The following is a 14,991-nucleotide window of genomic DNA, read 5'->3' on the forward strand; positions in this document are numbered from 1 at the left end:
AATAATAAAATACAGGGTAAGAGTCCCTGGGAGTTGTAGCGAGTATACAATGGCGCGCGTCTCTATCCTGCGTTTTCCAGGTCTATGGGAAAATATTTTGAGTAACGGTCATTCCCCGGCTGCAGGACATGAACGTTTCCACTTCACTCCTTAGATATTGCTGATTGGAGCCTCATGTTTATTATACTGTGCCGGGATGAAGCCAGGGACCTTCCGCCATCTCCCAGCTGTTTTACCTTTCTGTGGACTCTGCTAGATCATGCAGTGTTTGTCCCGCTGACCGGACAACGTTCTCATGGGATCCCAACATACCCACCGATAGAACGATGGACTAATCCATACAACGCTTCTATCAAACTGCTCAGATATTCAACATATATTTCACTGTTTCTCGGATAATGACATAAACGGCACAAATGGTTTTTCAGTTCATTTATTTCTAACCCACTTGTTGTAGGAACATGAAAAAGTAAACTGCTATTTACCTACCCAGAGACAAACAGAACCAGACATCGTCTAGGGGAAAACTAAAAACCAAATTTATAAAGATAATTTCCTGATAATCAGGTTTCACAGCAGAACTGGACATAATGCAGAGGTGGGGAGGTGACTACATACAATCTGCTTGTGCTATGATTGGGGGACGGCTAGAACATATCTGCCCAAATTCCACAGCCAAATACACGAGAAGAATATTTTGCAGAATAGATGTGAAAATTTAGCTCATCTGGTAAAAGGAACTTTAACAAAGTCCCACTGACTTAAACCAGTCCCCATAGATTTCTATGGGGACTGCGGTTTTGCGTGATTTAGGGGCATATTTAAGAAAAAACGGTATTGCACTATCGTGCACTTACCGTGTAATTTGGTCCAGAAAGTGTCCAACGCAAATTTATTAAAGTCCCATCGCACTGATGACTGATGAAAATGACTGCTTTTCACTTCAGATCGTTTTTGGGAGCAGTCACCATTCAACAGAATGGTGACTGCTCCTGGCCGCAATCTAACAAGTCCCGAAAAAACATTTTTTTCGGGAACTTGTCATGTTAATGTACCAGCTGAGGCTGGCGTACATCATCGGAATTGAAGAAATCTAATGCTGTCAGCTCTGCTCCGAAGAGCAGAGCTGGACAGCGCATGTGTGGAGGGATCACATGATCCCTCCCTGTCACTCAGCGCACTCTCTCTGCAACTATCGTTGCAGAGACAGAGAGGGGATCAGTTCTTGGAACTGGACATGCGCAATTGAAAAGTGAAGAGAAGACCCGGAGACAGCGCTTCCGAAGAGGGGGGTAAGTATGATTTTTTTTATCACTGAAACAGCAGTTTTTCGGAACTGCTGTTTCTGTGCAGGGCTGTACATAAATGTGAGAAATAGTTCAATCCTTATCATTGCGATAAGGATTGAAAACTACTTTTCACTTTATGTGAATATTGATAAATGTGCCCCTTAATGAGATGCTGTTTGTCACCTTTAGTACATCGGCCCCATCCTGACGCCGTCACACGTTGCTGTATAAACACAATCTGCAGTGACGGAGCTTAGATCACATATTGTCCTTGTGTTTGTACGCTGGGTATATCATCATGTTGTGGCACTTTACACAGGGTTATATGAAAGAAAGAAATGACATTTATTCAGCTTGTATCATGTTGGAAGCTGTAATCCTTTGTTTTATGTCCTTACACATCCCGAGCGCAGAGCATTTTACAGGTGCGTGAAATGGAAGCTGCTCTCACGTTTCTTACACTGCGGATTAATTTTTCCAGACAAAGGCATCATACAATAGTCTAACGTCCGTCTAATTACTGGAGATGAGCGGTTCCAGGAGAGCGGAAAAACGTGGACGAGTCTGAGACTTGGATTCATTCCAGAACATGGAGTCTTAGGCTGGGTACACACTACAGAAAATGTCTCCGGATGTGATATTATTAACGATTTCACCAACAATTGACAGTCCAGATCAGCATGTCGATCTACGTGTACACACTATACATGTTTTACCGTCAGATCTGTGATCTTCATCTGTCATAACCATCAGCTGATAAGATCATGACACTGCACACTCCATAGAGATCTATGGACACTGCCGGTCCTGAGTACACTGCACACTCCATAGAGATCTATGGACACTGCCGGTCCTGAGTACACTGCACACTCCATAGAGATCTATGGACACTGCCGGTCCTGAGTACACTGCAGAATCTGTCCGACATCGTTCCACCGTTTATAGAGATTTTTAGTCCAGTTATAAAGTCAAATCAAACGATACATTGTGCTGTGCTATGATAAAACATGATTATGGGACCACAGTTAATGGTTTTTCGAGCATATCAATAAATACGTAGGTTTTAACATTATTCCCCTGTGCACCAGAATAGAATAACCACGACTGTTTCTCGGTATAACTAATATGTCTATTACGTGGTTAAGGATGGTAGTACCCCAATAACACTATTTATATGAATGGAATACATAGAAAATAAGGAAATAAGTGATAAGGGCTCCAACTAAGGTAATATTAAACTAAATAACACATTATGCTTTGCGGTTGGTAATTTTCTTTCTTTGCACTATGTAAAAAAGATTCACATTACAGTCAGGTCAGGATTCAAGATTTACCAATACATCGAAGTGTCAGGTCAGTACTGGTGAGAGTATGGTACTGTACCAAGGTTCTCAGTCCACAGAAACCAGGACTCCTGACAACTAAACTATTCTATTATTTACTCTGTTTTTATATTGAAAAAGTAGCTTTATTTTGTATAAAGTACAAAAAACACAGGTCATACGTTTCATTCAAGTGTACACAGAACACCGTAAGACATAGTCGTACATACATTTTAGTACAGTACAGGGCATAAAGCACAAGACATAACATCCTACACTATATACATCAAATACTGCACTAACCATTCAAACTTTAACCAATATCACATTACAATAAAAAACATTGGATGTGAGGGGGTGGTGGAGTCACGAGAAAAATGTTTTTATTGAGGACAGACACAAAGGGAAGGGTGCATACATAGACATGACATACAATAATACTTCAAGCTGTGAAAGGGGAATGGGTTGGAGGGGGTGAGGGAGGGGAAGCACAAACCAAAGATTTTATTGATAAAAAAAAAAGGCACAGTGGGGAGAAGGAGAAGAGGGAGACAACAATCAATAACAATCAATTGCCGTCTTCTTCTTCCTCAGGACTGTCAAGGGTGTTATAGTCTCTTAGCAGGCTGTGGATCAGCCTGCAACAGTCCTGGATGGTCATCTTCTCCCGCTTCAAGATGAGGCGATTCCTGACAAGCTACATAGCGTCCTTAAAACAGTTCATAAGGCGCCAGGCCTCCTGGATTGCCCCAACTGTGTGTGTCCCAGGAAATAATCCATAAAATACCGAATGGTATGAAAGGCAAGTCCTGGGCCCACTGTCCTTAAGTTCATGTTCCAGGGCATCCAACAGTGGCTGTGCAGTAGGGCAGTCCCAAAAGATATGCTGAGCAGTCTCCCTTCTGGTGATACAAAAGGGGCAGTGAACATATCTGCACAGGTTCCGGGAGTGCATGAATGTCCTGAGAGGCAGACCTCCCTGGATAGCCATCCATGCAATGTCCTTGTGTCTATTAGTCAGCCTCTTAGAGGCCACATTCTCCCAGGTGTGTTTGGCCGTAGCCACAGGGAGCCCTGGAACAGACTCCATAATGTCTTTCACTCTGATGAGCTTGTGGATAGTTTTAGGCTTCCACAAGTCTGGTTTAAGTCCCTCCAGATGGTGCTCCCTCACAAATTGTCCAACATCCAGGAAAAACCAAGGTGTAGTCCAGTTGTAAGGGAAGGAGCTGTCCCACTTGTTCCAACCAAGGTTCCTCCAAAGAGGCAGGAGGAAAAAGCGGGACATGGACTTTTCCAGCAGAGCAAATGTTCTTTGCAAGGAGTGTCCTGCGGATACAGTTGCAAACAAAGAAGGCCCGCAGCATGGTGGGGATATCGGGGATCCCTTTCCCACCTTTGTGAGGCTCCTTGTACATGACATGACCGCTTCACTCTGTCCATCTTAGAGTCCCAGATGAAGTGGAAATCTGTCCTTGTGATGGTCTTACAGACGGCAGCAAGAGGTGGCCAAGCTTGGGCCGTGTACTGCAGAACGGGAAGAATCTCATTGCGTAGCACCAGTGCTTTCCCTACGATGGTAAGGTCTCTGAGGCACCACAGTCCAATTTTCTGTCTGACTGTCGCCAGTCTCTCTTCCCAACACTTCAGGGCCACATCCTCTCCACCAAACCAAACTTCAAGGATTTTGATGAAGTCCGGCTTGATTGTGAAGGGGAATGCAGTGGGGGATGACAGGTGCCACTGACCGAACAGCATCGCCTCTGACTACCCGCAGTTGACCTTTGTCCCTGAAGCTCGGCTGAAGTTCTCGCAGGTCTGGACGAGTGCTGCCACAGTGACGTCGTCCATGTAGAGCGAACACTTGGGGGTAAATGTATCAAGGTGCGATTTTGCAAAATCAGCGATTTTCTCGGGAGAGTTGAAACTTGCAGATGTATGAAGCTGAGATTTCATGCAAAATCGCCAGAGTTCTGCTTCTGTCAAAATCGCTATTTGCAAAATCGCCAGAGATCAAACTCCCGACTGTTTGCCACTCCAGCTATACAGCTCTCAAATGTATGAAGCTGTGAGTTAGCAAACTCAGGAGAGTTTACTTTCTAACACGCCAGATACAACACGCTGCTTGATAGCAGCGTATTGTATAAACACATCACTGTTACACTGCCTGTCAGTGTAAAAACTGTGAGGATTGAGGTAATAGGCTGAACGAGCCTAAACTAATTACATGGGCTGACAGGGAGTTAAACATGGAGAAAAGGGGTTAACAATGATGATGCAGGTATGGCCAATGAGGACCCGGAGGAGCAGAGATTGTAGTTATAGCCTCTTCCTGTGGGCGGCCCGATCTCTTGTTCCTGCATCGTTTGGAGAACACAGAAGTCTCAGGCGCAGTATCCCTTAGATTTATACTATATTGTTTAATTTCAGCTATTTTCTTTCTATTCTCTGTCCGCTGTCCCTCTGCCTGTTATTTCCCAGCCCCATGTCCTAGACCCGCGCTCTCTCTCCGCCACCCATTGCAGACCGCCTACCCCCCTCCCTCCTCAATCCTCCATATAACTCCTTATTCTCCCGTTTGCCCTCTCTTCCCCGGCCAAATCACCACTCCCAAAGCCCCCCCCGGTTTTAACATGCCCAGACCCAGGAGATCAGCGCAGCCCCCTACCCGCTTCCGCGAGGGGTCCCTCGCTCCCCCTCGCTGCCATTCCATTCCCGGAACCTCCAGTTCCCCGGCCCCTCCCCCTCTCCAGGCCCCGTCGGCAGGCACTGCTCGGGTTAACCCGAGGCCCATTACCAGGGCTCGACGCCTCGTACAAGCGGCTGCAGCGTCTCCACCCATGACAGCCAGGGAGGTTCTCCCTCCCCCTTCTCCCGTGCTGGGTCCTGGTAGCGCGCCTGAAACTGTAGGTACAGGTGTTAACCAGGAGAGTCAGCAGGTTCCGATGCCAGGCACCCCTCCCCCTCCTGCCGCATATTTCCGTCACCCCCCTTACCGCAGCTAGTCTAGGTTTTTACCCGGCCACGCCACCCAGGACACTAGGAGCCTTCCGGTATAAACTGCAAGGCGCACAACCCCCTTCCCCCCAGCCCATACCTCTGCAGGAACATTCTTAGCGGTCCCTGACTGGCATCTTCCCATCGCCCTCACCACATGTCCATCTCCTTCAACCCCCAATCTCCCCAATTGGCTAATAGGATTTTGTATGTTCGCGGGCTGCTATAGACCTCAGGCTAATGTGGATGTTTGGAGATATTTGCACCCGATTACTGAGATGTCAATTCGCGACGGGACTATAATCTGGCGGCGCTACGATGAGAGTTTTAGAGGGAAGGTTTCGGGCCAGAGGATGATATCTTTCGCTTTTAAATATGTCGAGACATGGATGGCGCTGATGCGCCCAAGTGTTACTGAAAGTCAGACAACAACAGACACCAGGTTTCAGTCGGCGGGGAGGTGTGTTCCTCCCGGAGCTCCAGGAACCGTTGTTTTGCGTTAAACTCCTCCACATGTTCTAGAGGGGATACATGCAAGTATCAACATGCATGCTCGAACTGCCGGGGGAATCACTCAGCAAGGGATTGCCCCAGAGGACCCGCCAATACGGGCAGGGGTCGTGGCCATCCCGGACCCTCTGGGCAAGGCCCAGTCACCCATTAATTTAACGGTTTTGAACAAATGGCTCAGACTTTTTCCAGACACTTCCCAATCCCAATTCCTGAAATAAGGCTTTCACGAGGGCTTTCGAATCCCAATTTGCAGGGAGGTGGAAGCTGTAGCATCTAGAAACCTTAAGTCGGCTTACGAGTTGCCAGAGATATTATTCGAAAAAGTCCGTAAAGAAGTGAGTTTAGGATGCATGGTTGGTCCTTTTATATCGCCCCCGTTAGACAAATTAGTGATTTCACCCGTCGGGATAGTCCCTAAAAAGGTTGCGGGCAAATTTCGATTGATTCAGCATCTTTCCCACCCATAAGGGCGATCAGTTAATGACGCCATCAAGGTCTGCAATAGCTCGGTTGTTTATCAATCGTTTGACGAGGCCCTGTCATTAGTATAAAAGTTTGGGAAAGGAACACAATTGGCGAAGCTGGATATTGAATCCGCCTTCTGCCTACTTCCCCTCCATCCAGAGTCTTTCCATTTGATGGGGTTTAAGCTACCCGACGGTTTCTACATAGATAGGTGCCTTCCCATGGAATGCTCAATCTCATGCGCATTTTTTGAGATGTTCAGCTCCTTCCTGCACCGGTGTATCCAGGCTGGGACGGGGCACCACGGGATAGCACACTACCTAGACGACTTCTTGCTCATAGGCCCCGCTTTATCCACGGTTTGTGTGGACACATTAGCATCAGCAAAAGCACTGTTTTACGAGATGGGGGTTCCAATCGCCCATGATAAGACGGAGGGGCCTACAACCTGTTTGCCCTATTTAGGCATAGAAATTGATACAGTAGCCGGGTGCTGTAGGTTACCTATGGATAAGGTTAAAAAACTTTCGGATCTAATAGTGGAACTAATTTCAGCCCCTACGAAACCACTCCGTTACATTCAGTCCCTTTTAGGATCCTTTAATTTTGGCTGTCGCATTATACCTTTGGGTAGAATATTCTGTCGGAAACTCCAACTGGCCACGGCCGGCCTGTCGAAACCACATGCGAGGGTTCGCCTCGCAAAAGATTTGAAACAGGATATGCGAATTTGGTTGGAATTTTTGCAGAATTTTAATGGAACCAGAATATGGCCAACCCCAATTATCGCTAGCCCATCGTTTGATTTGCACATGGATGCGTCCGGTGCCATCGGATTCGGAGCCTTTTTTCAAGGGGAATGGTGCGCCGCCCATTGGCCGGCATCTTGGGTAGATAAGGAACTCATGAAGAACTTGTTAGTGCTAGAACTATTTCCCATAGTGGTCTCAATGGAGTTGTGGTCGGATAGGTTCCGGGGCAGAAACGTAGATTTCTGGTGTGACAACCTCGGGGTCGTGCAAGCGATCAATAGCCAAACTGCTACCTCCCTTCCAGCGATTAACTTGCTGCGCAAATTAATATTAGGATGCCTTACTCAGTATATCACATTTTGTGCGCGTCATGTCCCCGGTGTAGAAAATAATATTGCGGATGCCCTGTCACGTTTCAACTGGCGGCGCTTTAGAGAGTTAGTCCCTCACGCAAAACTAACTGGTACCCCTTGCCCCTCTTATGTTTTGCAGATGGTCGAGCCGGCATAAGGAGTCTGGCGGAGGCGTCCCTGGCCAACACAACAAAGAAGGCATATCGAGCAGCATGGAGCGAGTGGGTGAATTGGTTAGGTGATAGGGGGGGTTCTCCGCAACAGCAGCAAGACGAAATTTGTAATTTCATGTGGTCTAAGTTTAATAATGGCGCTTCAAAAACCTCCATGTCCACGGTACTAGCGAGAATTTCGTTTATGTCACATCTATATGGTAGTTTTGATCCCACTAAGTCATTCATCATATTCAAAGCCATTAAAGGGTGGGCGAAGTTACGTCCCGTAGTTCCCAACAATAAAAGACCCATTGATAGTGGTATGCTTAAGAAATTGATAGACATATTGCCAAATATAACAATTGATTTATTTGAGACAGTACTTTTTAGCATGGCTTTCTCCCTCGCTTTTCATGGGGCTTTTCGAGTTTGCGAGCTAGTGGCTCAGTCCAGATTTAGCCTTGGCACAGCTTTGCTAGTCAGGAACATGGTTATGACTGATTCACGTGCATTGTAAAGTGGTGAAGTCCAAGACGGACCAAACAGGTAAAGGTCAGTGGGTGTTTTTGTCGGCCCGTAGTGATCAGAGCATATGTCCTGTTGCCCTGTGTACAAGATGGTCCAAGGTGCGCCCCCATGGGGCAGATTTATGGTTGGTACATGCTCATGGTTCACGCCCCTGACAAAGTTTCAATTTGGCGCAATTCTGAAGTTATCCCTGACTCGTCTGGGTTTAATCCCAAATTATACGGTACTCACTCATTTAGAATTGGTGCAGCTACTGCTGCGGCTGAGATGGAAGCTCCTCCTGAGACTATAAAAAGCTAGGGCGGTGGAAGTCTGAAGCTTACAGGAGATACGTTAGACCCCAAAAGTGAAGCCCGGTCATCAAGCTGTTAACCCAGGGCTACTCCACTCGTCGCTTTTAGCGGAGGCACGAAGGGATTTTATCCCAATGATCCTTGGAAGTGCCCTGTCACGTTTCAACTGGCGGCGCTTTAGAGAGTTTGATTAGTGGTGTGCCCCCAAGGTTTTCTTTGGGTTTTTACCTTCGTCTGGGTCAACATGCTTCTTCCTCTAAAACTACCCCCCCCCCCCCTGCCTTATTTGTCAGTTTAAGCCTCTTGCCCGTTTAAGTAATTCTTTATTGCATTGGTCATATTATAAAGTTTTTCATATAATTTGCCTAGGTGTCTCTCCTGTGAAGACCAAGGTTTGTATTATGGGCCACTCGTTTGTGTACTGGGCAGCCAGACACCAATTAGCTAAAGATTGGAGTTCCTTCCCCTCGTCAGTTGACATCAGGTGGGTAGGAAAGAGAGGTTTAAAATGGAAAGATCTTATACCTTTGATTAAGGAAGAAGTTGAGAATAGGCTACCAGATATATTAGTCATACATTTGGGTGGGAACGATCTCGATAAGGGTAAATCGCTAGGTTTACTGATCGCTATTTGCGAGGATCTTAGGGTCATCCGGACCAGGTGGCCATCAATAACCCTACTCTGGTCAAATATTATTCCCCGCATAATATGGAGATCTCCGGTCCCAAACAAAAAGATGGGTATCATCATGAGGAAATTGAATAGGTCCATAGGCATAGTCATAAAAACTCTAGGGGGGACGTCTATCACTCACCCTGCAATAAGAGTTGAGCAAGGTCACTTATATCGGCAGGATGGAGTCCATTTAAGTAATGAAGGAATAGTAATCTTTATCAGGCAGATTTTCACGCAATTAGAGCAGGTAAGGAGGTCGTTAGTTGGCGGGCCGTGACTCTTGAAGTCACAGCGGTGGTAGGAGAGCAGGCAGTCAGCCGTAAATGAGCAGATGGTGTTACTAGTATGGCTGGGGTCATTGCCCCCTCCCAAAAATGACTCATGGTCCTCCTGATTGAAGAACCCCTTAGAAGGCTTTGAGCTGGCGCCATTGTCGAGTCTAGGAGGGGCGCCGCAAGCTCCTCATTAGCCCAAATTTAACTCCAAGTCAATCGTAAAGGAGTTTACTCCTGGGACCAGTGGGCAAGGGTAAGACCTTCCATTGTTTTGCTTTGCGTTTTGCCTGCTGACTGCTATGCTCTCGTCGCCGTTAGGTCAGGATTAAAATGAAAATAAAAATAAATAAATAATTTTATTTTTCCCACTTACAAAGTTGTCGTGTGATTATTTCTGATTAAAGTATTAAGTTGATTGTTGTCGATGGTTTAAGTCCATGGTTAAAGACATATGGTATATATAGTTTATAAAGAATAGGTCAGCACGGTTGCTAAGTGGTTAGCACTTCTGCCTCACAGCGCTGGGGTCATGAGTTCAATTCTCAACCATGGCCTTATCTGCGAGGAGTTTGTATATTCTCCCTGTGTTTGCGTGGGTTTCCTCCGGGTGCTCCGGTTTCCTCCCACACTCCAAAAACATGATGGTAGGTTAATTGGCTGCTATCAAAAATTTACCCTAGTCTCTCTCTCTCTCTGTGTGTGTGTTAGGGAATTTAAACTGTAAGCTCCAATGGGGCAGGGACTGATGTGAGTGAGTTCTCTGTACAGCGCTGCAGAATCAGTGGCGCTATATAAATAAATGGTGATGATGATGATATAGAATAGATTCAAGTTAAAAAAAAACAAAAGAAAAAAAACGTGCGGTCCCCCCTCTATTCCTGCTTAACCCTAGTGCTGCCTGACTACTGCTGGTTCCGTGAAAATCGGGGAAAAATTTTGCGTGGGGTCCCCCCGATTTTCACTTAACCAGCACTAGGCAAACCAGCCGGGGTTGGCGGCACTATGGCATTGGGACACGCGGCAGGGGTCCCTCTGCCATAATGACTAACCAACTCCAGGCTGTTCAAACGCTGGCCTGGATTCCCTAGGAAGTGGGGTCCGCCAAAAAAAACGAGCGAGCCCCCCCCTATAGACCCCCAGCCCAGTGCTGATAGCACTAGTGCTCTTCCTACTACCCCTGGGCTGTGGGTAGTAGGGTAATACCGGCGATAAATAGTGAAGAAAATAAATCAACGCCATTTTGTTTTGTGGAACTACAAATCCCAGCCAGCCAAGTTGCCCAAAATAGTGTGGCCATGCTGCTGCTTGTCAAAGGGTCAAAATCGCAGCTTGATACATTTCAGTTTTTGTACTAAAATCGCGGGTTCTCACCCGCGATTTGCCGCGATTTTAACATGCTGTTAAAATCGGACCTTGATACATTTACCCCCTGGCCTATAGACGGTCTGGACCCGGTACGGTGATGCCTCTTATCTCTGGATTCCGCCTGATGCACATCGCGAAGAGCTCTATACAACAAACAAAAAGAAGAGGTGAAAGAGGGCAGCCTTGTCTGACCCCAGACATGACAGTAAAGGGGTCAGTCTTCCAGCCGTTCACCAACACTGAGCTGTAAATATCAAGATACATCAGGTTAACATAAGAACAAAATATATCACCCAATCCAAACCTTTACAAAACCTTACGCGCATAAAATCATGAGAAACACGATCAAAGGCCTTCTCCTGATCAAGACTGACCAGGGCCACGTGTGCATGGCGGTCTTTGATGTAGTGGACCGTGCCCCTCAGCAGCGCAAGGCTGTCTGCAATCCTGCAACTAGGAATGCCACAAGTCTGGTCAGGATGAACAATTTGCCCAATGATAACCTTTAGCCTGTTGGCTAGTACCTTTGCCAGGATCTTGTAGTCCACGTTCAGGAGGGAGATGGGCCTCCAATTTTAGAGGTCGCACTTCTCTCCCTTGCGCTTATACAAAATCGTGATCAATCCCTCTCTCAGAGTCGGAGGCATTCTGCCTTCCACCACCATCTCCTCGTACAGCTCTAGCAGGTCCGTGCCAATGAGATCCCACAGTGCTACATAGAGCTCCCCTGGGAGACCCTCACAGCCCGGGGTCCTACCCGGCCTAAAGGATTTAGCGGCAGATTTCAGTTCCCCCAACGTGAGGGGGGTGTCCATGGCTGCTCTACCTGTAGGATCAATAGGGTTAGTGATACCTGACAGGAACGATTCAGCCGCATCGTTGTCTGTAGTCTTAGGGGAGTTACCCAGGCCCAGAGCCTTAATCCAGCTCTGGACCTGGGCATAAAATATATATATATATTAAGCAACACTACAATAGCCTCTTTTTATATAGATAAATATATATTGCACCAAAAACCACCCTTTAAGGTTGGGCCGCTGCTGTGTGCTTGCCCCCCGGGCTGAAATCTGCCAGCCGTCCCCTGTCACTGCCCTTCATAAACGGGGGCAATGAGATTAGGTAATGTATTTCTGGAATAGATCTGTACTAAAAGAAATTGGTCTCCAGTACCCCGATGCAATCATTACATAGGATAATTGGCCAATGAGATTGTCCTGCGCACAGAATATAGGTGTGAGTGTGTGTGTGTGTGTGTGTGTTTGAGTCTCTGTGCCTGTCTATCTGTGTGTCTCTGTATGTGTATCTGCATGAGTCTCTGTGTCTGTTTGTGTGTGTGTGTGTCTGTGCCTGTGTGTGTGTGTGTGTGTGTGTCTGTGTGTGTGTGTGTGTGTGTGTTTGTCACAGTAATTTCAGTGCTGCGCTGTTTGGTTATCACTGGCGTTTTGCCGTAACGTTTACAGTAAAATAAAAATAATCTTTTTTACAACCCTATTACACATACAGATTCTGGTGGCGTGCCACCTATACATAAACTACACACAAAGCTATAGGTTCCAACTGGTGGTGCAGGACACTCTGCTGGGCGCTACTATGTAGTAGATATGCCCACAGCTAGAGCTAGACACGCCCTTTGGACAGAGCAGGACACGCCCCCTTTAACAGTGCGCTGCGTCTAGGTGCTACTTGCACAATCTCACTGGAATTATTTTTAGTCAAGTATGTATCAGATAAGCCTTCATTTACAGTTTATTTGATATGTATTCCCTAATCTGCATCCTCTCAGCACAACTTTCCTATTCGAGAAACATCAATTCTTTTTATTTTAATATAAATACATGTTTATACATATCTCACAAGTATCTTTCTTTTGGACCCCCAATTCACCGGTCATTTTATAGTTTATTACAGCTTACATCCTTTATATTAGGATGATTGTTAATGCTTTTGAGTGTTGTTAGCTGTATTTTATTGAACGTGTAACCAAATGTATGTAGAGAGGCATGGGTATTCTCTGATTCATTAACACAAAGAACATTTGAAAAAATGAAATCTTAAGTGTCCCTCAATAGTTGGGAGGTTTGGTTTATACGTCAATTAAAAAAAAAAACCCATACATAAGGAACCATGGGCATTCACAAGAAAACCTCGTACAACCACTATTAGAACTTTTTTGCTGTTGGTACTGTATGTAGGATTGAAGCCGACATCTATCACAGTGTATGATTAATGTACTGCTTGATAAGTAGAATGTTGCTGTTGGTACTGTAATGTAAAGAGATAGAAGTTGTCGGGGGGGGGGGGGGGGGGTCCTTAATTATAAATGTTATTACTGCCAGGGATAAATGTATTCCAGTGATATGCATGCTGATTACATATTACATACATATATATTCCTTTACATATTACATACTATTCACACATTGCAATGCCAAGATGTATTCATCTGTATAATTTTACCTTTTTTAGGACTTTGATGACCTAGACGTCATCTGCTTTGACGAGTTTGACTGGGGGAGTCAGAAGCCTAGTAAGTATAGTAGTTAAAGTTCTATAATTATACTAACCTCTGAATTCTTCCCCTTTGGCATTTAAAAACTATATAAATGAACATGGACACACTTGAGTGGGAAAAATAATAAAATAAAAACATTCAGAAAAGGAATTTGTTAAATCTTCCTACCTAGGAAGCAGCCACAGCCCTGGGGGGCTCACTTCTACTGTAGCCCCCAGATAGACATATTCCTATATATTAGGCTAGTTGTGGGAGGATGTTTATATTGGAAGATCAGTCAAGTGTTTTGGACCCCAGGAGGTAAATGTATCAAGCTGTGCCCATGTGCATGCTGCCACTTGTAGTCCCACAAGTATGTACTTTAAATGGTGTATTCCATCTGAAAATATTAAATGTTGCCACATCAGAAAAAAATAGTTATTGCCCCACTGGTAATGAAATAGTATGCCACTATAATTTAATAAAATAAAATTAATGAAATTTGGTCCATTAATTTATACATAAAATAATTTGGCCCCTGTAAGATAATTAATAATATGCACATAAACAGGCAATAGGAGAACTCAACACACCAGTATGACTCTTATTTTGCATTTTATCTACAGAAAGACCTAGCTTCTGGAAAGTACATTTTAAGAACAAGGTGCGTCATATTTTATCTTCTGAATTAAATGTCATAAACCTATAATGTCCAATAAAGAGTTTATATTGTTGGTTAGATTGTTTTCTCCTATTAAATAGATTTTTATTATCTTCCCTGTTCCATAGGAGTACAAAGAAATCCCATATGTTAGACTCAAAGAGGATGTCGATCCAGGGTAAGTTAAAAATCTAGTACATATATACACACTTCCAACCCCTTTCCCAGTGTCTTCCCCTCACAGTATATATATGTATGCTCTGCTAAAATGTCTGTAATGTGCACATGGCTCCCTAGACCTTTGTCATTTACCAGGTTTCTCTTCATTTTACAGGGAGAAGTCCAAGCGCAAAAACAACTGCTGCTGCTGTAACATGTAAAAAAAAAACCAAAAAAACAAACAACCCCCCACCAAAAAAAAACTTCTCCACAAAAGAAATAAATAAAAATAACATCAAGTAACAGAGCCCCTGCCTCTGATATCAGGGCTTCCATCCTGGGGGAGTGCCATGGGGTTTTGTTGCTGCGGAGGGAGTACCATATTTCCCCATGTATAAGACGCACCTTTTCCCCACAATTTTGGGTATAACAACTGGGTGCGTCTTATACAGGGGTAGTAGCGCTTACCCTGTCAGATGATTCCTCTGTCCGGTAAAGTCTTCTTTCTTCTGTCCGTTCTGATCCTGATGCTGGAAAGTCGCTTACCGTCCTCTTCGCGATGACCGGATGTGGTGCGTGAACGCTTTCTGCATCTGGCGTTCCTTCTGCAGCCGGTCATCGCGAAGAGGACGGTAAGCGACTTTCCAGCCTCAGGATCAGAACGGACAGAAGAAAGAAGACTTTACCGGACAGAGAA

At 45.3% G+C, this 14,991-nt stretch overlaps 1 long non-coding RNA gene across 2 annotated transcripts in view; it reads left to right on the forward strand.

Annotated features, from left to right (window-relative positions):
* The window catches only part of LOC142160142 (uncharacterized), a 35,462-nt gene extending 20,507 nt beyond the window's left edge, over window positions 1–14,955 (forward strand). For both annotated transcript variants that reach the window (XR_012693066.1, XR_012693065.1), the window contains exons 2-6: window positions 13,450–13,510; window positions 14,101–14,138; window positions 14,264–14,313; window positions 14,470–14,511; window positions 14,572–14,955. This is a non-coding gene — a long non-coding RNA (uncharacterized LOC142160142). The remainder of the gene's footprint in view (window positions 1–13,449; window positions 13,511–14,100; window positions 14,139–14,263; window positions 14,314–14,469; window positions 14,512–14,571) is intronic.
* Window positions 14,956–14,991: the final 36 nt, after the last annotated feature.

The sequence above is a fragment of the Mixophyes fleayi genome, chromosome 6 (assembly GCF_038048845.1).
Source record: "Mixophyes fleayi isolate aMixFle1 chromosome 6, aMixFle1.hap1, whole genome shotgun sequence".
Lineage (NCBI taxonomy): Eukaryota > Metazoa > Chordata > Amphibia > Anura > Limnodynastidae > Mixophyes > Mixophyes fleayi.